This window comes from Panthera onca, chromosome A2, assembly GCF_046562875.1.
Source record: "Panthera onca isolate mPanOnc1 chromosome A2, mPanOnc1 haplotype 2, whole genome shotgun sequence".
NCBI lineage: Eukaryota > Metazoa > Chordata > Mammalia > Carnivora > Felidae > Panthera > Panthera onca.
Window position 1 is genome coordinate 76,376,584 of NC_138340.1, and position 22,510 is coordinate 76,399,093.

Below are 22,510 nucleotides of genomic sequence, written 5' to 3' on the forward strand. Positions count from 1 at the left end.
TCTGAAGCACCCACCAAAACAAACTTTGAGTGCACTGTCAATGAAAGGGGGACAAAGAGCTGTGGTTAAGAGCGTGGACAGAATGCCCCGGCCGGAATCCCAGTGGTCTGTGACCTCCGCAGGTTACTTAACCTCCCATTTCCCCCAGAGCTGTTTTCCTCTTCTGTCTTTGCTCCTTTCCTGAATAGTATGCACTCACTTAGCAAACACCTGATCAAACAATTGCTTTTCCAACTAGAATCTGCTGAGTACTTGCTGAGTCCCAGACTCTACTTACTGTGCTATATAGATTGACCCTTAAAATAACTCTGTGTATGAAGTATTGCTATTCTACCTGTCGAGATAAGGAAAAGTCAAGAAGCTGCCACTTGCCTGAGACTCCCTTCCAGAACCTCAGTACCTCTGCATTGCAGGCCGCCTGGACGGCGTCGGGACCGACCTGGACCTCACCGGGACCGCTTAGTGTCTACCTTGACCTGATGTTGCCCACAGGGCTGAGGCCTGAAGGAAAGGAACGGTTCCATGCAGAAGTTGGAATTGTTTCAGGATGGTCCTTATGAGGTTGTCACACTAGAGGATACAGACAGTCCTGCTTAAGTGCCCACTGGGACAAACTGCTACACAAAACGAGGGCAAGAACTGGAGACGGCAGAGTGCCATCTTCCCACCTCATCCTTGCCCTGGAAAGGAGAACGTTGACAGTGGCTGGGGTGAAGGGGCACCCCTGGGGTAGGTGGGCACAAGGCAGAGGATACGCGGGAAACCCCAGGACTCTCAGCAATGACTGGGGTGAGGAGGGGGTCGATGGGTCTTGAAGTCCTTCACACGGGTGGGAATGAGGAGGCAGTGAGATTGGAGTATTGTGATTACCGGTGGGTCCATTTGTGTTGGGTAGGAAATAAGGTCACACAATAATAAATGACAAATTGTCCTCCAAGAAGGGATATTTTGTATAGTCAGACATGCAATCGTAACGATGCGACAGGTATTATTACGGCTAAACACACAGGGACTCAGGAAAGACTTCACGGAGGAAGTAACAACTGAGCAAGTCTGAGAGATGAACAAGTTTACCAGATGGGGAAAAAAAAAATGGAGGAATATTCTAGGTAAGAGGAGTCTCCCGTGCAAAGGCTTAGAATGAAAGCAATTCTTCTCACTGGAGGATGGAGACAGAAGTTAGAGCAGATCGTGAAGGAGCCTGCCAGGAGTTCTGGAATTTATTTTATAGGCAACAGAGAACCAGGCCAAACTTTGAAATAAGGGTATCATGAAAGCACATTCTTCTTTCCTCTTCTTCTTCTTCTTCTTCTTCTTCTTCTTCTTCTTCTTCTTCTTCTTTTTTCTTTTTGAAAGGTCATTCCGAAGGAAATTTGGACAATTCATTGAGAGGTGAGAGGTAGTGGGTAAAGATCAGGGCCAGAAGAGGGATGAGACTAAGCAAAGACCCGTAGTCAGCGATGAGAACACAGGTTCAGGAACTGTGGTTTCAGGAACAGGAGGTTCTGGGTGCCTGGAGCATATCAGGCGATGGGAGGAGGAGAGGGTGGTATTAGCAGAAGGAAAGGAAGGCTGCTCCCCTGCGTGTGTGGGTGGGTTGAAGTGGCAAGTTCAAACTCAAGTTAGAGTAGAGCAGAGGAGTAGTCAGGGCCTGGAACATCGCCCTTGCGCCTTTTTTATTCCCGAATCCCTGCCCTAGTCCTGGGGCCCAGGAGAGGAGCCTGGGGGTGGAGAGAAGAGAGGAGGGGCTTCACAAATGTTTTCCTGAGTGACACTAGAGAAGGAAAAAAACTTCATTCTCCAGCTAAGCCTTAGTGAGGGTTCGAGACCGCAGTAAATGGTCAACTGGTCAAGCCGTGTGATGCCTGGCGGTTGGGAGGGAAGTTCTCAGAGGTCAGGCTGCAGACCTGAGATGACTGATGACCTTGAGTGCCAGGCTAAGAAATCCTGGACCCCATCTAGGGTATAGTGGAGAAGGGCCTCCTGAACATACTACACATTTAGAAAACCCTCTTTTTTTCTTCTTTCTTTCTTTCTTTTTTTTTTTTTTTTCCTTGTAAATGGTTCTCCATAAAGCTTCCAAATCTGAAACTAAGCAAATGTGAACTAATCCTATTGCCTGGAACCAGAAGACCCAATTCCTACCGCGAATAGGCAGTCAGCACCTACCTTACACTGAATGCTCGCTCCCCTTTCTGGGGGCTGTTTGGAAAGAACGGTTGCAAAAAAATAAATAAATAGAAGTAAACAAATAAAAATACACCTCCCCCCCAATTCACCAATCTCACCCATCCAACTGGTGAGTTTCGAAGAAATTCAATGCTTCACAAGGAGAAAATGAAAAGGCCATAGACCTCAGACAGAAACCCACACCCATGAGAGCGGCATTTAAAGACCGTCCGTTTTCTGGAACGTCTCCTGTAGCCAAATCCCTGCCGCCCCTCCGTGCCCCCCCGACCCCGACCCCGACAACCACCGCCACACACGCTTGGCGGGGTGAGGGCGCGGCATCCCAGGTGAGGGGGCCACCCGGTCCCCGAGGCGCCGGCGGCCGGAGCCCATTCGTCGCCGCCGCAGCCGCAGGGGAGGGAGGGGCCGGGCCAGCCGGGGAAGGGCGGGGGACGCCGGGGAGGCGAGCGCGGCGGGGGTAGGACGCTAAAGCGAGCGACCGGGAGGCAGAGCGCGGCGCGGGGCGAGCGCGCAGGGGCGGGAGCGGCGGGGGCGCGCGCCGACGCGGGGCCAGCCCTGCTTCGCCCGGGTCGCGGGCGGACGCGCGCCGCAGTCGGAGCCTCAGACGCGCGGCGCAGGGGACACCGCGGGGCCGCCGGAGGCCACAGCTCCGTCGGGAACGGACAACGTCCGCGCTCCGGGGAGCCGGGCGGCCGCGCCGGGGCTGAGCGGTGGGCGCGGCGGAAGAACGTGAGTAGCTCCGTGCGCGTCCGGCGGTGACACTCGGTCCTGCTCCGGGGCGACGGCTGGAGCGGAGGAGGGCACCCGGGGGCTGCTGTGTTGTCACTCGGACGCCGGCCCGGGGTTCAGCAGAGCGCCCTCCCGGCTGGCAGCGCCGCGCCGCTCTCTCTGCGGCGGGGCGAACCTGGTGGCCAACTCCCTTCCAACCCTCAGGCCTCGGACGCGCCCGCGGGCGCCGAGCGGGGTGGAGGGGGACGGGCGCCCGGGCGGGGACTCGCCGAAATGCGGCAGCCCTGGGTGGCTTGGGCGGGCCCTTCACCTCCTCCAGTCTGTGGACAACTTCTTCATCCGCGCCCCGCGCTTTCCGGGAAGCCCTGCCTGGGGTCCCTGGGTGGCCAGTTGGGCCTGGGGAGGCTGCTGGGGCCCGGCACGGCGGCTTCCCCGCCATGCACGCGGGGGCGTAGGGTGTCACGCCACGGTGCCGGCGGGACGTGGAGCGCAGGTGCCCGGCCGGCGCGCACCGGCGGGTGCGCGTCCGGGTCCCCGCGGACACATCTGGGCGTGGGCTTTGTTCGGATGTGCTCACACCTGCGCCGATCGCCGGGCTCCAGGCCGAGCCGACCTCCACTCTCGCCGCCCCAGGGGAGAACTCGGGGAATCTGGGGGAAGGGGAGATACCGCACAGGCAGCAGGGTGGGGGCTTTCCGGGGGTTTGTTGGCCCTACAGGTGCGAGTCCTCGGGGTCCCGGCGCTCCGCCCAGCCTCCGGGGGCTGGGACTGTTGGGGCTGGCCCACCGGGGTTTGGGGCTGGCCCAGAAGAGCCCCTTCCCTGCCCGGGCTCCCGGTAGTGGGCTCTGGCAGCCGTTTGGCCCGGGATGCTGTGTTGAGCCGGGAGTGACTGCCGGCTCCGGAGCATCCATCTCGCCGCCAGCGCCATCTGCGCGGTGCGCCGCCCCCAGCCCCCTCCTGGCCGCGCGAGTGGGCGCCGCCGAGTGCTGGTCCCCGGCTGCTCGCCGGCTCGGCGGTTCCCGGCCCGCAACTCCCCGCGCCCAGAGGGGACCGGGGGTGCCCCGGTCGAGTGAGCCGGGGACTCGTCATCACTCCTGGAGCGGTGTACCCTGGGCAGCAGGCGCCTCCAGAGGGGTCCTCGGGCCCCGCGGGGCCGGTGAGCCGGCCGCTGGCCTTCCCTCCGGATCCCCTCCCCTGTCGTCGGCTCCGGGCCCTCGGCCGCATCCTCGGTCCCCCGCACGCTCGGGGGGCCGCCCTTGCGCAGCTGCCGACGCCTAGGGAGGGCGCCGAGCGGGGGCGTCTCCTTCCACCCAGCCTCTCTCTTGCCCTCCGCAGAGCTGTTTGTCCTAACAGGGAAATGTTCTTTTCCTTCTCGGTCCCGCATGGTTAACGCGCAGAGATGCAGGTCTGAGAGGCTGGGCCCTTCCTCGCCCGAGGCTCTTGCAGAGAAGTGATGGAGGCGAGTGTAATGGGGCAGGAGGCTTGCGTTCTGCACCAGGAGCTCCCCCTGGGGCTGTCAGCAACGCGGCAGCTACTGAAGGCAGACCTTTGGGAGGCTGGGCTGCTTTGGTTTGGGACTGCTTGAGGCTAACCATGCCCTGTTATTAAAATATTGTAATAATAGCTCAAGAGTAAAGGAGACTTTCCGGAAGTCCTGAAATGGGTTTAGACCACTGGATACTTTCCTCTTTAATGGTAATGAGAGTCCACGTTGTTTTGAGAGCTTCAGATGTACCAGGCGCTGTGCATGGTACACGTATCATCTTCTTTAATTTCCACAACATATGACTACCCTTTTCTTAAAATTAGGAGACGGAGACTTGAGAGGTCAGTTAACTTTCCCAAGGCCACATAGCTAGGAAGCAGGGGAGGGGAGTGGGGGGCAGGAGCAAGGGTGAGTTTTGCCCCTACACTTTACCATCCCAGACTGTGAAAATGGGGACTTTTTGGAGGCTTACCGCATTAGTTTAGGGGAAGCCTAAAACCACCAAGTGATCAGGGACATTATAAGGCCATTCAGTTCTGACTCCCACAGACCTCACAGTAGCAGGCGCTACTGTAAATCAGCAGATTGTATTGTGGAATAGCCTTTTATTGCCTCGTATTGCCCTGGAATTCCTTTACATGTTCTTTTATTCCTGTTAGCTTTTAAGTGCCCTGCTATTTGCTTAGCCAGTTACAGTCACCAGACTGTTCTTAGTGACGAGATGCCTCTATGATTACAGAGAGGCTGAGAGGTTCCTGGAACATTGCAATTTTTCAGAAAACTTTTTTCTTTTTTTAATTTTAAGAAAAGGCAAACATTTCCATTTGGCAAACGTTTCTAGTAGGCTCCCCAGTCCCGAATCTCCTTTGTACACTCCTTTGACTGCAGATTTACTCCTCAAATTGGATGTTAAATTTGAATAAGACCCTACTATGACATCTTAGGAAAGTATCCGATATCCTGAGTATTTGACTGTGTGGTGCATTTACAAAGATGCTGCATATTAACTCGTAGAAACAAGAATTTGACCTAAAGTGAGATCAGCTGTTCCTGGAATAGCCTTCAGCATGTTTGTAATTGTGAACTCATTGTGCATTCTTTAAAATTTTTTTAATGTTTTTATTTATTTTTGAAGGAGGGAGAGAGAGAGAGGCAGAGCATGAGTGGGGGAGGAGCAGAGAGAGAGGGAGACACAGAATCGGAAGCAGGCTCCAGGCTCTGAGCTGTCAGCACAGAGCCCGATGTGGGGCTTGAACCCACAAACTGTGAGATCATGACCTGAGCCAAAGCCAGACGCTCAACCGACTGAGCCACCCAGGCGCCGCTCATTGTGCATTCTTAATCCTACTGACTCATGGTCTTCTTTCAGCCTGCTTTGTACTTTATTGCAGGAAAGTTGCAAAACATTTCACATCATCCAGGAATTTGAGAGCTGTAAGAGAACACTGTATCCAAATGTTTTGGTTTCTGAATGAGTACAATGGGGTGCTGAGAGGTCACCCAGCCACCTAATGCCGGGTAGTGATGAGGTCTTTGGACTGAAGGCCAGTCTCCCCACCTGATATCATTTCGTTATTGCAGCAGTGACGGTAAATGAAAAGCAAACTCATCTTTGGAAACGGTACTTCCTGTGAGGCTGATGTGACCACGACAAGGATAGCTGGGGGTATAAGTGCTTCCGAAGCAGGAGAGGGTACTGTACCTGGGCTACAGAAAACTTCCTAAAGGATCCTTTCGAATAACATTTTCATGTAGGTGTAGTTTTCCTTGTACAACTGGCTGGATAGAAACAGAAATGGCAGATAATGTATTTGCATGTACGAAGGAGCTATTTAATGGAACCCCACAGGATGCTTTTCTGATGAAGAAATACTTTAAGTCATTCATTCATTCATTCATTCATTCATAAATATTTACTGAATGGATAGTCTAGTGTCCTAGACACTGCAGTTCCTGCCTTCAGAAATATTAATTAAGTTTCATTTTTATTTATTTTGAGAGAGAGAGAGAGAGAGAGAGAGAGAGAGGGAGGGAGAGAAAGGGCACATGCATGGGCAAGGGGCTGAGAGAGGAGAGAGAGAGAATCCCAAGCAGACTCCATGCTGCCGTATATTCTGAAGCGGGACTCGATCCCACAAACTGAGATGAAATCAAGAGTTAGTGCTCAACTGACTGAGCCACCCAGGTGCCCCCAGGGAGATTAGTTCCAATGATAAAATTAGAAGTATGGCTGCATACTTCTGCACACAGACTATTTTTTCACATATCGTAAATGTACAGCCTGATGAACTTGCTCAAACTGAACACATGGGTGTAACAAGTGCCCAAATCAAGGAATAGAACATTATGAACATCTGAGAAAGTCCTCTTGTGGCTCCTACCAGTCATCGCTCGCTCCCTGAAGGGTAAGCACTGAGACTTATCTGAAGGGTAAGCTGTTTCCCTGAGATTCTCACCAGGAAATCAGAAGGTCTTTGTTCTAGTCAGCTGGGGCTGCCATAACCAAATACCATAGACTGAGTGGTGTAAGGAACAGAACTTTGCTTTCTTCAAGTTCTGGAGTTGGGAATTCTGGGATCAGGGCACCAACATGGGCAGGCTCTAGTGAGGGCTGTTTCCCTGGCTTACAAATGACCATCTTCCTGCTGTGTGCTCGCACATGCTTTCCTCGGTGGATGTGCACCGAGATCTCTCTCTCCCTCTTCTTATAAGGCGACTGATGCTATTGGATTAGGACCACATCCTTATTACCTCAGTGAACCTTAATTACCTCCCCAGAGCCTTATCTCCAAATACGGTCACATTGGGGGTTAGGTCTTTCACATACGAGTTTTGGGGCTCACAGTCCAATCCATAGCAGTCCTGATTTGCTTGCCTCCATCAGCAGCCTGGGGAGTCTCATCCCCACTTCCAAAGACCAGTTTCCAGCTGACAAGTATGGTAGCTGAATATTCTAGCTGAACTAGAATATAGAGTTTCTGTAGTCTTCTCTAGGAAGTTTTATGTGTTTGCATCCAAACGCTGCTTTAGGTCAGCCCTGAACTGCTGAGGTGATTGGCGAAAAGGAAGTAATTTGAAAATGATTAAAAAATTATTAAATGCTTTTTAGGTGTATTTTCCTTCCCCTGCTGAAGGAGCCCTGAACCTTTCTGCCAGGTGAGGACAGAGGACACCTAGGGATGCTAGGGGCAAGAACAGAGTGGCTAACTTTATCCTTTGTCCGCCGAGGCAAATGAAAAGCCCCTTTAGTTTTGAAGAGTCTCTCTTACCATCAGGACTGAAGTTTCTAAGAATAGGAAAATGTGCCAAAACGAATTGACGAACGGTTCGTTTTTCCGCTTAAAATGTGAAGGAGGAGGCTACGTGAAGAAGCTACAGGAACAGCTCTACCTCCAATATCAGGTTGTCTTTAAATTGGGGAGCAGGGCGCCTGGGTGGCTCAGTCAGTTAAGGGTCCGACTTCAGGTCAGCTCATGACCTCGCAGTCTGTAAGTTTGAGCCCCGTGTCGGGCTCTGGGGTGACAGCTCAGAGCCTGGAGCTGCTTCAGATTCTGTGTCTCCCCCTCTCTGCCCCTCCCCCGCTTGTGCTTTGTCTCTCTCACTCTCAAAAATAAAAACACATTAAAAAAAAAGATTTAAATGGGGGAGCAAACATCATATATTTATTGAAAATGTGATGGTTTCGCCAAGCCACTCTTTTATTGTGAAAACGGCTCTAACCATTTTTAACTATGTAATTTAGTGGCATTAAGTACTTCAGGATGTTTCACAACCATCACCACTGTCCATCTCCAGAACTTTTCTCACCTTCCCCAGCTATAACTCAATCCCCATGAAGCAATAACTACCCATTCCTCCTCCTCCCAGGCCCTGGCAAGGATCATTCTATTTTCTTGTCTGTGAATTTGACTGTCCTCAGTACCTCGTACGAGTGGGATCCTACAGTCTGTGTCCCTTTTGTGACTGGCTTATTTCACTTAGCATGATGTTTTCAGGGCTCCTCCATGTGTCAGAATTTCCTTCCATTTGAAAGCTGAATAATATTCCGTTGTATGTAATACCACGTGAAAAAAATTTCATTCGTCTGTCAATCATTTTTTAAAAAAATTCATTCGTCTGTTGGGCTGTTTCCAGTTTGGGGCTATCGTGAAGAGTGCTGCTATGAACATGGGTGCACAAATACCTTTTTGAGTCATTGCTTTCAGTTCTTTTGGATATATGCCCAGAAGTGGGATTTCTGGATCGTAAGGTCAAGGCATTGTTTTAATTTTTTTGAGGAACCACCGTACTGTTTTCCACCGCAGATTTACCATTTACATTCCCACCAAGAGAGCACAGGGTTCCGGTTTCTCCACGTATTCACCAACCCTTATTTTCTGTTTCTTTAAAAATTTTTTTAATATTTATTTATTTTTGAGAGAGAGACAGAGACACACAGAGCATGAGCAGGAAGGGGCAGAGAGAGGGAGACACAGAATCTGAAGCAGGCTCTAGGCTCTGAGCTGTCAGCACAGATCCCAATGTGGGGCTCGAACTTACGGACCACGAGATCATGACCTGCGCTGAAGTCCGACACTTAACCAACTGAGCCACCCAGGCGCCCCGATTTTCTGTTTTCTTGACAATAGCCATCCTAATGGGTGGAAAGAACTATAGCTGTTACTCTTTAAAGTTATAAATTAATATACTAATTAATTTACTAACATATTAGTAATTAATATACTAATTAATAAACTAATACACTATGTCATGAACAAGGGTTTCACGACATTTTATAACTTATTGTTTTAATTTTTTTTTTAATAAGGAGATGCATGGTTTTTTTTAAATTTTTTTTGAAAGAGAGGGAGAGGTAGGGTGCAGGTAGGGGCTCGAACCCACGAACTGTGAGATCATGACCTTATCCAAAGTCGGATGCCTAACCGACTGAGCCACCCAGGCGCCCCAGGAGATGTATCGTTTTTAACGAGTAACGATTGACCCCGTACTTTGCATAGAGCATGAAATAGATGCTACGGAACACGTGTGTCATCGCCCAGGCTAAGCCAGCACTGGTGAAGGACATTCATGTTATTTTTTTTTAATGTTGAATTAGAGCATATGTGTCTGTAGCACAGCTAGGTGAAGTGGCCTTGCTCTGAGGCTAGATGAAATACTAGTATGATTTTATTTTACAGAGAAAAATAACATTCGCATTTTAACCCAGATCAGGAGCAAATTCGCCTCATATCTGCAAACAGATAGGAATATCCTATTTAGGGATGTGCTGGACTTGTGAACTGCAGGTCTGCACTGGGCATTTCTCCCTACCATTGAATCTTCAAAGATGACAGTATAAACCCTCACTACCCAATTATCATTGCTTAGCTGAGCTAATAAAAAAGATGCGGTGTCAACTTAATTGACCTATTTTACTGGCCTACAAGATTGGAATTTCAAATTAGAAAAAGGTAGTTTTGAAAAGTCTGATGGAGGGCTTCCCGCAAGTAACTGAAAAGCTAGTGAATCTAAGAAATGCTGGTGGTAAAGGGAACAAATTTACAAAGGCTAGTGCTCGTCTGCTGCACATACTGTCCAAATGGCTTATTCAGTTCAGAAACAGGAGTGATGAATGCAGCTTGTCTTGTGAGCTCTCTGATCTGCTTCCACAATGCCGTGCCTTAAAAGCACTGTTGAACTCACACGAGAGTGGAAAAGGTAGTTATTATCAGACGAAAGGATCCTTTCTAAAATTCTTTTTGTAATTGACCTGTAATCAACATACAACATTTTATTAGTTTCGTGTGTACAACATAGCGATTTGATGTTCGGAGACATCTGAAATCCTTATTAAGTGGTGATAGGGCTGGAAAGAATCGTTTGAACATCATCTATCTATCTACCTATCTGTTCATGTGTATATTTAAATTTTATGATGTGTGTCGTATATTGGTTCGAAACCCACTGTAACCACAAACACATATTCCCAAGGCAATCTGAGGGAATCCTGTAGGAGGTCTTCTACTGTGTAATATGCAATGAATTCGATTTATCTTTCTCAAGTGGGCTGAGAGCATTCAAAAAATTCAGTATATGTATTCAGTAGGTAGTGATCTTTTCTCCAAATTGCAACTTTAAAGCAATTTCATGCCACTTTTAGATGACCTTGACATTTGAATGGCATGATTTACAAGCATACATTTTTGCCAAACACATCAAACTCATGTTGAACGCCATTAGCAGATTCTCTCCAAGGGGAGGGGAAAGGAAAAAAAAGGACTAATCTCCCATTAATTATGCTGTAAGGTAGAAGCGGACTGTCGAAAAAGAGTTTCATCCTAGAGTTTTCTTGGGCCCTGAGGAAGGATGGCTTGCAAGCAAAAGCTGCTGCCTTCCAAAGCCTGTGCGGCCTTTTAGTCCCTCACCTCAATAGAGAGCTGAAGGGACAAAAGTGAACAAAAGAGGCCTGTTTTGCCTGCCCCACTTGCTGGGCTGTTGTCTTGGCCCTTTTCAGCGAAGGAAGAGGAGGGGGAGCCGGGTCAAAGTTGAAGAACAGTGAAAAGGAATTCAAGCTTCATGTCGAAATTTGAATTATAGCTTCAGTTTGAGTGCCGAGTAGATGAGTGTGAATTGAAATTTTTGAATCTGTGCAAGCTTAAGTGACAGATGGTGTTGGAACAAGGTCCGTAGGGGCTGGATGGCGTATCCACAAAAGTGGCATACCCGAGCGAGGCGCTCGGTAAACATCTAGTTAACCGACGAAAGTTTGAAAACTGTAGGAAGTGTAGTTCGGTGCCGTTCGCAGCATTAAGACATTGGCCTGTGTGAATCCGGGGAGGCCCCTGCGTCTGGCGTGCACTCGGATGCACTTGTCCCCCCTAATTGCATTGCAAATAGTCCTCTTTCCCCTGGAGTATCTACTGGAATAAATACAGAAATGCCCAGTCAGCTCCCCATGTAAAATCTCATTACAGGGTTTTGGTATTGACCACAGATTGTTTTGATACATGACAAGGTAGATAAGTCTGCCCTACATATTGGCGAAGCCGTGTTTCTTCCCACGTGAGTATATCTGGGAAACGTGATTTCACCTTTCTGCTTCCGGTGGGGGTCCATCACGGTTCCACTTGCTACTGAAGTTTTTAATACGGCACATGGTACCCCATTCAGTTCGCTAGGCCAGCATCTGATTTAAAGCATTTCTGAAAGAGAAGTTGGCTGTGGGTATAGTCAGAATAATAAAACAGCTCCTGGCGAGGTCGAGCTTACTGAAATGTAAGCGAAATCAAAAATAATTTGGGATACTTTGAAATGCTCCCTGGCGTTCCATGAAACCATAATTGGAAAAATTTTGCTTTGGTATCTTTGACCATTCAGATGACTTGATGACATAGTTTTTTGTCCCGATGTTGGTAGCATGATGGGCAAAAGCCACTTTTTATATCATTCAATACTTTCAAATATTTCTGTTTTTAGAGAAAGAACATTGACATGGCAACAACATAAAAAATTAGTAGATATTCAGAGATAATTAAAACTGTAATATAAACAAAAGCAAGTTCACTTCAGAATTGACTGTCTTAATTTATAGCATGTGTTGTAGTTTACATAAATTGTGATACATCATATGTCTCACAAATTGTAATAGCTGGAATACTTTATTTTTTAAATGTTTATTTATTTTGAGAGAGAGAGGGAAAGAGAGAGTGAGCAGGGGAGGGGCAAAGAGAGAGGGAGCCAAGCAGACTCCACAGCCATCAGTGCAGAGCCCAATGCAGGGCTCGAACTTAAGAACCATGAGACCATGACCTGACCCCAAACCAAGAGCTCGACGCTTAACCGACTGAGCCACCCAGGCACCCTGGTATAGGGTTTTTAAAACTCCATGGCTATTTGTTTCTAGTAACAGTTACCCTGACGCCAATTTAGAGTGGAAGGTAAAATATATCAAGGGTTGATTGCTGTCCTAGGACCATAAAGGGACCCATTAAGCAGCAGGGAGTCGGTGAGTTCATGGTCGGTTTCGTTTGCTGGGACTGGGGCTGGAGGAGCAGAGATCAGCAAGGGTGAGAGGGATTCAGAGGGCGGGAAGGCTCAGGTGGGTAATGAGACATCCTGGAGAAGTGTCCTACGGCACAAGGTCCAAGAGAGATTATAAATAATGAGGAGTGAGGAAAGAGCCCCCCTGTAAAGGTAATAACTTAAAATCTGAAAGAAAGAGAAAGGGACAAGGATAAAAATGTTTGCAGTGACGTCTTGACAAACAGAGAATAGTCTCCATTTCATAGCACCCAATAGGAAATACTTTAAAGAGATATTTTCTTGTGGTACTTCAGGTCATTGAAATCATTTGACATCATGAAATAGAAATAGCTTATAAATCACCCTGCAAAAATGAAATATGATAATACCCATGCACTGAAAAGAAATGCATTGAGAAGACCTTACTAAGAGTCAAAGCTAGTATTTTTTCAGAATAATAGGAAAATTCTTAGATCATCTCACCTCTCCAGCTATTTTGTGCTTTTATATACAGATGGCCCCAGCTTGAGAAAATTAGAGATATAAAAATGTGAACTTGCCAAACACATTTGGGATGATATTCATGTTAAACAGGATTCTTTGCTTTGCACAAGGTTTATATGAACTTGTAACTCAGCAAAGTTCATTTCAGGAGCAGCTTTTTGGGGATCTCAGAGTAGACAGATTATTCTATCTCCTGAAAGAGCGTAGTGTAATTGACATCAAGTGAAAACCCAATCAAATGTGTCTAAATACAAATCCGGAAAGAGGTGGACAGGTGGTAAATGAAGAAAAGTACCTTGCTTGTATGAAAATACTTGATATTTGCGGCAGATAACATTGAGAGACCAAGTCTCTTTTGGTAAAAGGAAGCAGAAAACAAAATACTCATCCAGGCAAGAAAGGCATTTTTGGCCTTGCTCATAATGGAATTCTGTCAGCTTTCCCCAGGTTCGTGACTGTGGAAATCCAGACCCCTTCTGTTCCATGAGGAGCCTGAGCTGTGTTTCCTGTTGTGCATGGTGGTGTGTCTGGAAGGGTCCCGACATTTGATGAATGAATGAATGCAAGAATGAATGACGGAGTACACGAATATTGCAAAATGTCAAGAGGATTTTTTTTTTTGTCAGAGGGAATTGGGGAGTTTTGTCCTCAGACCTGGTTCGAAGATACAGACGCCGTCTAGACCACGGGAAATCAAACGTTCATAATTTCAGGCCTGGACTTTGTATGATTGTAATTTGCTTCCTGGTTCTAAATTAGGCGGTCAAGCAGGCAGGTGAAATCATTCAATCCAGAAGGGTACCATTTTTTAAATTGCCGCCGTGGAGCCCTAAGTGACATCTTTGTGACCCCGAAGAGTTGCTCTGTAATTTTCTACCTTTGCTCACGGCAGATGATTCTGGATTTGCACAGGCCTTTCCTTTCCCTTCAGAGTCTGAGGCTGGTGCTTGTCACCTCCCCCTGGAGGTCTCTGGGTGGCTGCACACTGATTGAGTGAAGCACTTTCTAAGATTGCTTTCCGCCACCTGAATGTGAAGAAATCAGAAGCGGGGCACACAGGACAGAGATGAAAAGTGGTAAGGCCGGGGTGTGGACCAGACCAGAGAAGCACGCAGGCTGCAGCTTTGGAAGCCAACCTTCTCTCCTTTTGGTTGGCCGCAGACTGCTCCTACCTGCTGTGTTCTCTATATTCCTGCATGTGCACTGACTTACAGCATGGTCTCCCCCAACCAGTTAGTGGATTGTACAGGGACTGGGTTCAAGGCAATGGGGCCATGTCTGAGAGACACGTAGGGAAAAATTGTATATGTGTGAAATTCGTAATTAATTCAAGTTTGAGAAGTACCAGGACTCTGCAAAGACTAAGGAACCTCAGTGTCCTGTACGGCTTTGGAAACGAGGCTCGAGGACGTTTCCTTCTTCAGCTAGAAACTGACGATGAAACACAGACTTTGTCATCGTCCAACCCTACCGCACAAGAGGGTGTAACTATGGCGAATCAAGATAAAAACGAAAGTGCTGACAGAAGGTTGGCATCAGTCCGTGTTCTCTTTAGGTAGAAGGCACCTGTCTCGTGTTCACCAGAGTATTCTGACAAGATCGCTTCAGAGATCTGTGTGTCTCTGACATCCTTAGCAATAACTCTGTCTGCTGGATTTTGAACAAACGTAAGGGTCTCACACTGCGATCTGAGAGATTGATACCCTTTCTAATGCACGGTGGGACTGTTTTCAAAAACCACAAACTACATTCTTAACCGTCAACAAATCGTAATAACATATATGCGAAAATCAGACTGCGGCAATGCGATAAAAAAAAGGGTGTAAGTTCAGTGAGTACTTTTTTCCAGTTGTATTCAGTAGTCTTTAGAAATCTGATTGTGTTTTATTTCAAGCCATAGCCTATTCATAATTTTCAAGAGGACGATCAGTAATCTTTTGTGTCAGCCATGACTAACTAGCAACCCCACAAGTCAATAAAGCATGAAACCATTTTAATATATTAAATTCATCCAGCTCACAGACAGCATATGCTTAGGGGCTCAATACAGAGAAACACACACCGTGATGCTTGCGAGCAGGCTTGGATATATACCATTGTTTGTATTTATTCTGTTCCCTTGTGCCCCAGAGGAGAGGTAGGTGCTTTAAGATAGCAGCCACACAGGCGCTATGGAAAACAGTATGGAAGTTCCTCAAAAAATTAAGAATAAAACTGCCATTTGATCCAGCAACCTCCTCTTTTCAGTCACACAGGTGTCATTTAGGGCTCCACCTTGCCAGTTTTAAAAAATGGCACTTTTCTGGATTGAATGATTTCACCTGCCTGCTCGAGTCCCTAATTTAAAACCAGGAAGCGGGGCGTCTGGGTGGCTCAGTCGGTTAGGTTAAGCGTCTGACTCTTTTTTTTTTTTCTTTTTTTTTTTTTAAGCGTCTGACTCTTGATTTCGGCTCAGGTCATGATGTCAGGGTCATGACATTGAGCCCTGCATCCAGCTCTATGCTGAGTGTGGAGCCGGCTTAAGATTCTCTCTCCCTCTCTCTCTGCCCCTCCCCCACTCTCTCATTTTCTCTCTCTCTCTCTCTCTCTCTCTCTCTGCACTTCCATGTCCACTGCAGCATTATTCACAGTAGCCAAGATACGGGGACAACCCAAGTGTCCATCAACAGATGAGCGGATAAAGAAGGTGTGGTATATTTATACAACGGAGTATTATTCAGCCATGAGAAAGAAGGAAATTTGTGACAACATGGAAGAACCCAGAGGGCATTATGCCAAGTGAAATAGGCCAGACAGAGAAAGACAAATACTTCATGGCATCGCTTATATGTGAAATTTAAAATAAAGTCAGACTCCTAGAAACAGAGAATAGAAGGTGGTTGCCCAGAGCCAGGGGTGGGGGAGGTAGGCAGAGGTTGGTAAAAGATTTTCAGCAATAAGGTAAATAATGTCTGAGAATTCAATGCATAACATTGGTGACTATTTTTGATAACACTGTTTTGTATAATTAAAATTTGTTAAGACAGTAGAACTTAAATGTTCTCAACAACAACAACAACAAGAAGTGAGGTGACAGATGTGTTAAGTAGATAGGGGGATCCTTCCACAGTGTATATGTGTACCAGATATGTGTACTTAAATATCTTACACTTTCGTTTGTCAATTATACCTCAATAAGGCTAAAAAAAATAATAGTTACCTTTGACCTGAGTGTAGACACAGAGCTTTAGAAATGGGGATATGTCATGGATTGAATTGTGTCACCAAATTCAGATGTTGAAGTCCTAACACAGGACCTAAGAGTTTGACCTTATATAGAGATAGGCTCTTTACAGCTAAAATGAGGTCATTGCAGTGGGCTGTAATTCAATATGCCTCGTGTCTTTATAAAAAGAGAAAAGTTGGACACAGGCACAGTGGGGGGAACACCATGTGGAGATCAAGTAGAGATCTCCAAGCCAAGAAACGCTCAAGATGGCCAGCCAACCACCGGAAGCCGGGGGAGAGGCATGGAACAGATTCTCCCTCATGACCCTCAGTAGGAACTAACTCTGCCGACACCTTGCCCTTGGACTTCTAGCCCCCAAACCTGTGAGACTATACAGTCCTGTTGTTTGAGCCACCCAGTCTGTGATGCTTTGTTATGGCAGCCGTAGAAAACCAATGCAATTAAAGGTCTCCCGTTTGTTTCTAAGCCTGTCCCTTACAAAAAAAGGAAGGGTGAAAATAGAGCTTCCCACCACATCTCTATGTTTGGATGTCTGTGTCTCTGTCTATATATCAATATATTTATATCTATCAATGCCTACTTTGTGTACCAGAGAAGTATGTGTGTGTAAATTGGTTACTTAGTCTCTGTACCTTGAATTAAAGCACAGAAATACTGGGAGTGGGTAGGGAGAGTATTTGTTTTATTAACTGGACAGATGTAGGAAGTTGGTAGTTTAAAGTTGATTACTCTTTTTGATTGTAATCAAGTCGACTCCAACTTTGATGCCTTTCTCATGTGTAGATTGTCATCACTTGGGATCTTAACCAGGTGTATTTTGTTAAAGGCTCTGCTGCTCCTGGTGGATCAGAAGATGTCTTTTGACTTGGAAAATGATACGGTTGCTGATCTTTCCTGGTGCTGAGGGAAGTGAAAGCTTGGATGAGTGAAAACCTGACTAGTTGGTGTGGATGCGGGTTTAGTGGGACAGGGTGAAGGAGGGTACCGAAGGGGGGTTTGCAGCTATCATCAGGCAGCACCACTGTCTGTTCGGAGATGCAGGGTTGCCAAGTGCTTTTAATCAACTCAAATGTTGGTTTGAATTAATTGGAAACTCTAAAACCATTTTAGTTGGTCCTTAATAACATCTGCCCACTTAGTGTGAGTTTCTGTTCAATTTCACTGGTGACAGCCTTGCCTGTCTTAGACGGTAAGCTCCTTCCAGGCAGTGTCCTATCAAGGTCACGTGTGGGGCGTTTAATGAGCCGCCACACTCAAAGAAGGGCCCGACTGTTGTAAATAAGAGCAAGGAGATGATTTGGTAGGAAGGTTCTTGCTGTGAGCGCCTGGCACTTTTCTGACTCTGACTTTGCGTGACTCATTGATTCCATATTAATGTATAAACCATTTTCCCGTTTGGGCTTTCCCCGGGTGATAATGTTCTTCCTTTGCTGCGGACTCAACTTTATTTATGATCCCGTCAGGAGGGACTAATGAAAACCCACCAGTATCTAGCAGGAAATAACTTGGAATCATGACTGTTTCAATTTTGCGGATCCTCACAGCTTCCCTCACTGCAAGGCAGTGAGACACAGAACTGATGGGGTGAAATGTCCAAGACCCTAGACAGGAGCAGGGATCAGGCAGTGGTTTCTTTCTGAAAAACCACTCTCACTGCAAATCCTTTAGATGTTTTAAATATCTGCCTTCAGGGCACCTGGGCGTCTCAGGCACTTAAGCTTCTGCTTTTGGCTCAGGTCACGATCTCGTGCTCCGTGAGTTTGAGCCCGACGCCGGGCTCTGTGCCGACAGCTCAGATCCTAGAGCCTGCTTCTGATTCTGTGTGTGTCTCTCTCTCTGCCCCTCTCCCGCTCATGCTGTGTCTCTCTCAAAAGTAAATAAACATTTTAAAAAATTAGAAAAAATATCTGTATTAAGACAATTTTGTGACGATTGTCTGTGAGGTGTGTGGGACCCATTGTAACATTAGGTGTGTACCCACGTTTGTTTGCAAACGTACTCCTATGGAGGTAGCAACGCCAGTGCCAGGATAAATGACCGGCTTTAGATCCATTTTATGAGTTTTGACTTGTGAGCCTGGGTTGTCTTACGTCACGCTCACGGTGAAAATTTTCCAACTCTGGTCAAGCCGAGTCCGTCTCGGGAAAGCAGTCACTGCTGCGGACAGTGGAAGGGGGCTGTGCTGGGGTCGTGGTCGAAGCATACGTTTGAGCCCAGCCCCACCCCTCCTCCCATCTCATTGGCACAGTCAGGAGAGGGGCGAGTGATGAATATGCATGTGTCCCACACCTGTGACCGAGAGCTCCTCCATCAGGGAATAGCAGGGGATCAGTTACTTGAAATGGATGGCTCGCGGCAGCTGCTGTCTGTGGCCCGGCGGGCTCCCTGCCCTGCGCTGACAGCTGCACGGCACATCCTGCCGTCACACCACCTCAGCCACCTCCATCCCAGAGAAGGGCCGAGCCCCCTCATCCCCGGGCATTTCTTCCTGGGCAGTCTGCTCCTGAGGTGGTGCAGACCGAGAGGCCTCTCCGAATTTTAGGCAACGAGGTCCCAGTGATTTTACAACTTTTCTACCAATCGGTAACACGAATTCACAACACTCGTGGGTTGCTTAACTGTAGAGAACACCTTCATGAAGTATCTCTTCTCATCCTTACAACAACCCTTGATGTTCCAGGGCAGCACTTTTTTTTTTTTTTTTTCTGTAAAGGGCAGGGAATAGATATTCTAGATTTTGTAGGTCATGTCACCCCCTCCCCAGTCATAGATGATATGTAAGTGAATGGGCATTTCCGTGTTTTCATAAAACTCTCCTTACAAAACAGGTAGTGGCCGGCTTTGGCTGGTGGGGCATAGTTTGCCAACCCCTACTTTATGTTATTATACCCATTTTATCGATAAGGAAACTGAGGCTTAGGGAGTTTAAGGAATGGGTCAAAATAGCACAGCTGTTAAGTTGTACAACTGGGATTCTAACCCAAGGGGTCTGAGCCCCCTATCCCTTAGTCTTGACCCCAATGAGCTACTATTATCCTGCCATGAGAAATGACAAGGAGTGGAATTTTAGTTTCCACATGCTGTGAGTTAGAGATTATGACCCAGACATCTACGAGAGACATTTGTTTCCCTTAGAAATGATGTATAGGATGCGGCACCTGGGTGGCTCTGTCAGTTGAGTGTCTGACTTCAGCTCAGGTCATGATCTCATGGCTCATGAGTTCGAGCCCTGCATTGGCCTCTGTGCTGACGGCTCAGAGCCTGAGACTGCTTCGGATTCTGTGTCTCCCTCTCTCTCTGCCCCTCCCCCACTCATGCTCTGTCTCTCTCCCTGTCTGTCTCAAAAATAAACATACAAAAAAATGATGTATGGGGGTGCCTGGGTGGCTCAGTCGGTTAAGCATTCTACTTCGGCTCAGGTCATGATCTCATCGTGCCCCACATTGGGCTTTACAGAGCCTGCTTGGGATTCTCTCCCTCCCCTCTCTCTCTGCCCCTCCCCAGCTCTCACTCCCTCTCTCAAAATAAATAAATAAACTTCAAAAAAAAAAAAATTGTGTGTAGGGGAGAACATCAAACCATGTCCTCAAGATGCTATTTAGGTAAATGTAGATTGTTTAATCTATAGCACATTCAAGTAATGGGACCACATCCTTGAATAATGAATAAAGCTTTTAAGATTCTCCAAGTGACCTGATGTTGTGGCCATTGTCATCAATAGGATTGCAGAAGGAAAAGTACTCTAATTTAAAAAAAATGAAAATTATTACTTTTTAAAATTTGCTTACACATTGATGGCCCATGTGTTGTGTAGTAAGATAACTTTGACAAAGTCCCAAGAAGGATTTTTTTTTTTGAGAGTGTTCATGTGAGTGAGGGAGGAGGGTAGAGGGAGAGTGGGAGAGAGAATCTTAAGCAGGCTCCATGCTGATTATCCCACAATCCTGGAATCATGACCTGAGCTGAAATCAAGAGGCGGTGACTCAACTGACTGAGCCACCCAGGCGCCCCGTGATTTTTATTTTCACAAAAACTAATTATGCAGAAGAGTTCCTTCCGCATTTAATATAAAACCTTTGAATGAGAATTTTCAGCAGTTTTCCTTTTTTTTAACTTGTTTTATATTTTATTTTTTTTAAATTTACATCCAAATTAGCATATAGTGCAACAGTGATTTCAGGAGTAGATTCCTTAGTGCCCCTTACCCATTTAGCCCATCCCCCCATCCCACAACCCCTCCTGTAACTTACCCTCAGTTTGGTCTCCATATTTATGAGTTTCTTCTGTTTTGTCCCCCTTCCTGTTTTTATATTATTTTTGTTTCCCTTCCCTTATGTTCATCGGTTTTGTCTCTTAAAGTCCTCATATGAGTGAAGTCATACGATATTTGTCTTTCTCTGAGTGACTCATTTCACTTAGCATAATACCCTCCATTTCCATCCACGTAGTTGCAAATGGCAAGATTTCATTCTTTTTGACTGCCAAGTAATACTCCATTCATATATATATACACCACATCTTCTTTATCCATTCATCCATCGATGGACATTTGGGCTCTTTCCATACTTTGGCTATTGTCGATAATGCTGCTATAAACATGGGGGGGGGCATGTGTCCCTTCCAGACAGCACACCTGTATCCCGTGGATAAATGCCTAGAAGTGCAATTTCTGGGTCGTAGGGCAGTTCTATTTTTAGTTTTTGGAGGAACCTCCATGCTGTTTTCCAGAGTGGCTGCACCAGCTTGCATTCCCAAACAGTTTTTATTTTCTGAGATGGACAGCTCCTTTTGTGTTTTATTTCCATGGTAACAGTTATGTTTCTACTTGAGAACAACACCTACCAGATAACCATCCAGTTGACATTGTTGGGCACGCCCTTAGGGACTCTGCAGGGCGTCGTTGTGTCGAAATAGCCTCTGAAGCAGAATTACACAGGCTTGCTGTGTTGTTTTATACAGCCAGCTCTATTTAAGGCTGAAGGTTCTTAGAATAAAGGACCAAAGTTAGGAAACATTTAGTTTTAGGCTTCAGTTCAGCACACAGAAAATACCATGACCTGCCAGACTTCAAAGACGTTCGCAGGACATCCTAAAGAGCTCCAGAACTCACAGTTCCTGACCTCTGGGTGAGTGAAATTTAGGAAGTATGCGGCTGGCAAAATGGAGGCTTCATGTGACTCAACATTGTTGCTGGTACTTTGTTTGAGGGCAACTCAAAATGGAGCCACTCCCTGGTGGAGAAATCAGAGAAAGGAAACCGTCCCGGGGAGGTAACCCTAGTCTGTCTTTGGAAATCCGAAGTCTTTGAATTTAAGTGAGCCTCTATTCATCACTAACAAAGCTGAGGGAGGAATAAAACCCAACTAGGGAAAAGTTGACTGCATGTTCGTGGGACGTGGTTACTGTGAATTAATTGGCATAACAAATTACAAAGGGCATGGTCGATAAATGTGGAAAAAAATTTTCTGTTGAATCATTTCCTAGAAAAGATGGTCCTAGGCTTCATTCATTTAGTTGAAAAACAAAAATGTAGCCCAAATTAAAAAAATTGAATTATGGTGCTATAGACAACTTTTTATTTTTCGTGGCATTTGATTTTTACAGCGGTCTTGAGGTATAACTTAGACATGGTAAAGTCTGTCCAGGGTAAGTATACTATTCAGTGATTTTGTGAACATAAATTTATAAATGGTGCAGTTGTAGTAAGCAGATTTGTACGATCACCTCTAAGAGTCTTTCTCCTGGATGCATACCCTGTGTGATACCCTGCTTTAAATGTGCATGGTACCCGTGAAGATGGTGAAATGTTACTCCCATGGTCAGGGAGTAACGTATTACACGGCAAAGGTGAAGGGCTTTTGCAGATGTAATTAAGGTTCCCAAACCACTCGATTATGAGTGAATGCAAAGGGAGACTAACTTGGCTGGCCTGACTTAATCATGCATAGGCCCTTAAAAGGGGACAGTTATACGAGAGACACTCTCCTGTCCTCCCGCTGTCCTGGAAGAAGCTTCCATCCATGCTGTGAATTACTTATGGTAAAGGGTAGCCGTAGTCCTTCGACCACAAGGAGCTGAGTTCAGCCAACAACCTGAATGACCTTGGAGGAGGACCCCAGGCGCCAGATGAGAAGCAGCTTGACCAACGCCTTGATAAACTCAGTTCGGCCATAATCAGACTTCTGACCTGTGAGAAACCGTGAGATCATTAATATGTGTGGTCATAAGGATCTGAGTCTGTGGTAGCTTGTTGTGTAGTGTAAGCAGCCAATACAGCATCTGTTACCACAAGCCAGTTTTGAGTATTTCCATCACTGCCCCCAAATTTCCTTGAGACCCTGTGGCTTCAGACTATTCTTCCACTCTAAGGC

At 46.6% G+C, this 22,510-nt stretch overlaps 1 protein-coding gene and 1 long non-coding RNA gene across 14 annotated transcripts in view; one reads left to right on the top strand and one right to left on the bottom strand.

Moving 5' to 3' along the window:
- Nucleotides 1-1,192: 1,192 nt before the first annotated feature.
- LOC144615651 (uncharacterized) lies at nucleotides 1,193-2,531 on the bottom strand. Its single transcript, XR_013554035.2, has 3 exons — nucleotides 2,289-2,531; nucleotides 2,170-2,202; nucleotides 1,193-1,513 (listed from the first exon to the last, which is right to left on the bottom strand). It is a non-coding gene; the product is annotated as an uncharacterized LOC144615651 (long non-coding RNA).
- Nucleotides 2,532-2,661: 130 nt separating this feature from the next.
- NRCAM (neuronal cell adhesion molecule) overlaps nucleotides 2,662-22,510 on the top strand; it is a 282,635-nt gene continuing 262,786 nt past the window's right edge. For 9 of the 13 annotated variants that reach the window (XM_078442563.2, XM_078442568.2, XM_078442567.2 and 6 more), the window contains exon 1: nucleotides 2,663-2,919. The gene's annotated coding sequence lies outside the window, so the exon portion shown is untranslated. Of the gene's footprint in view, nucleotides 2,920-22,510 lie in introns of all 13 variants that reach the window. The other 4 variants (XM_078442559.2, XM_078442564.2, XM_078442561.2 and 1 more) reach the window with 2 other exon arrangements.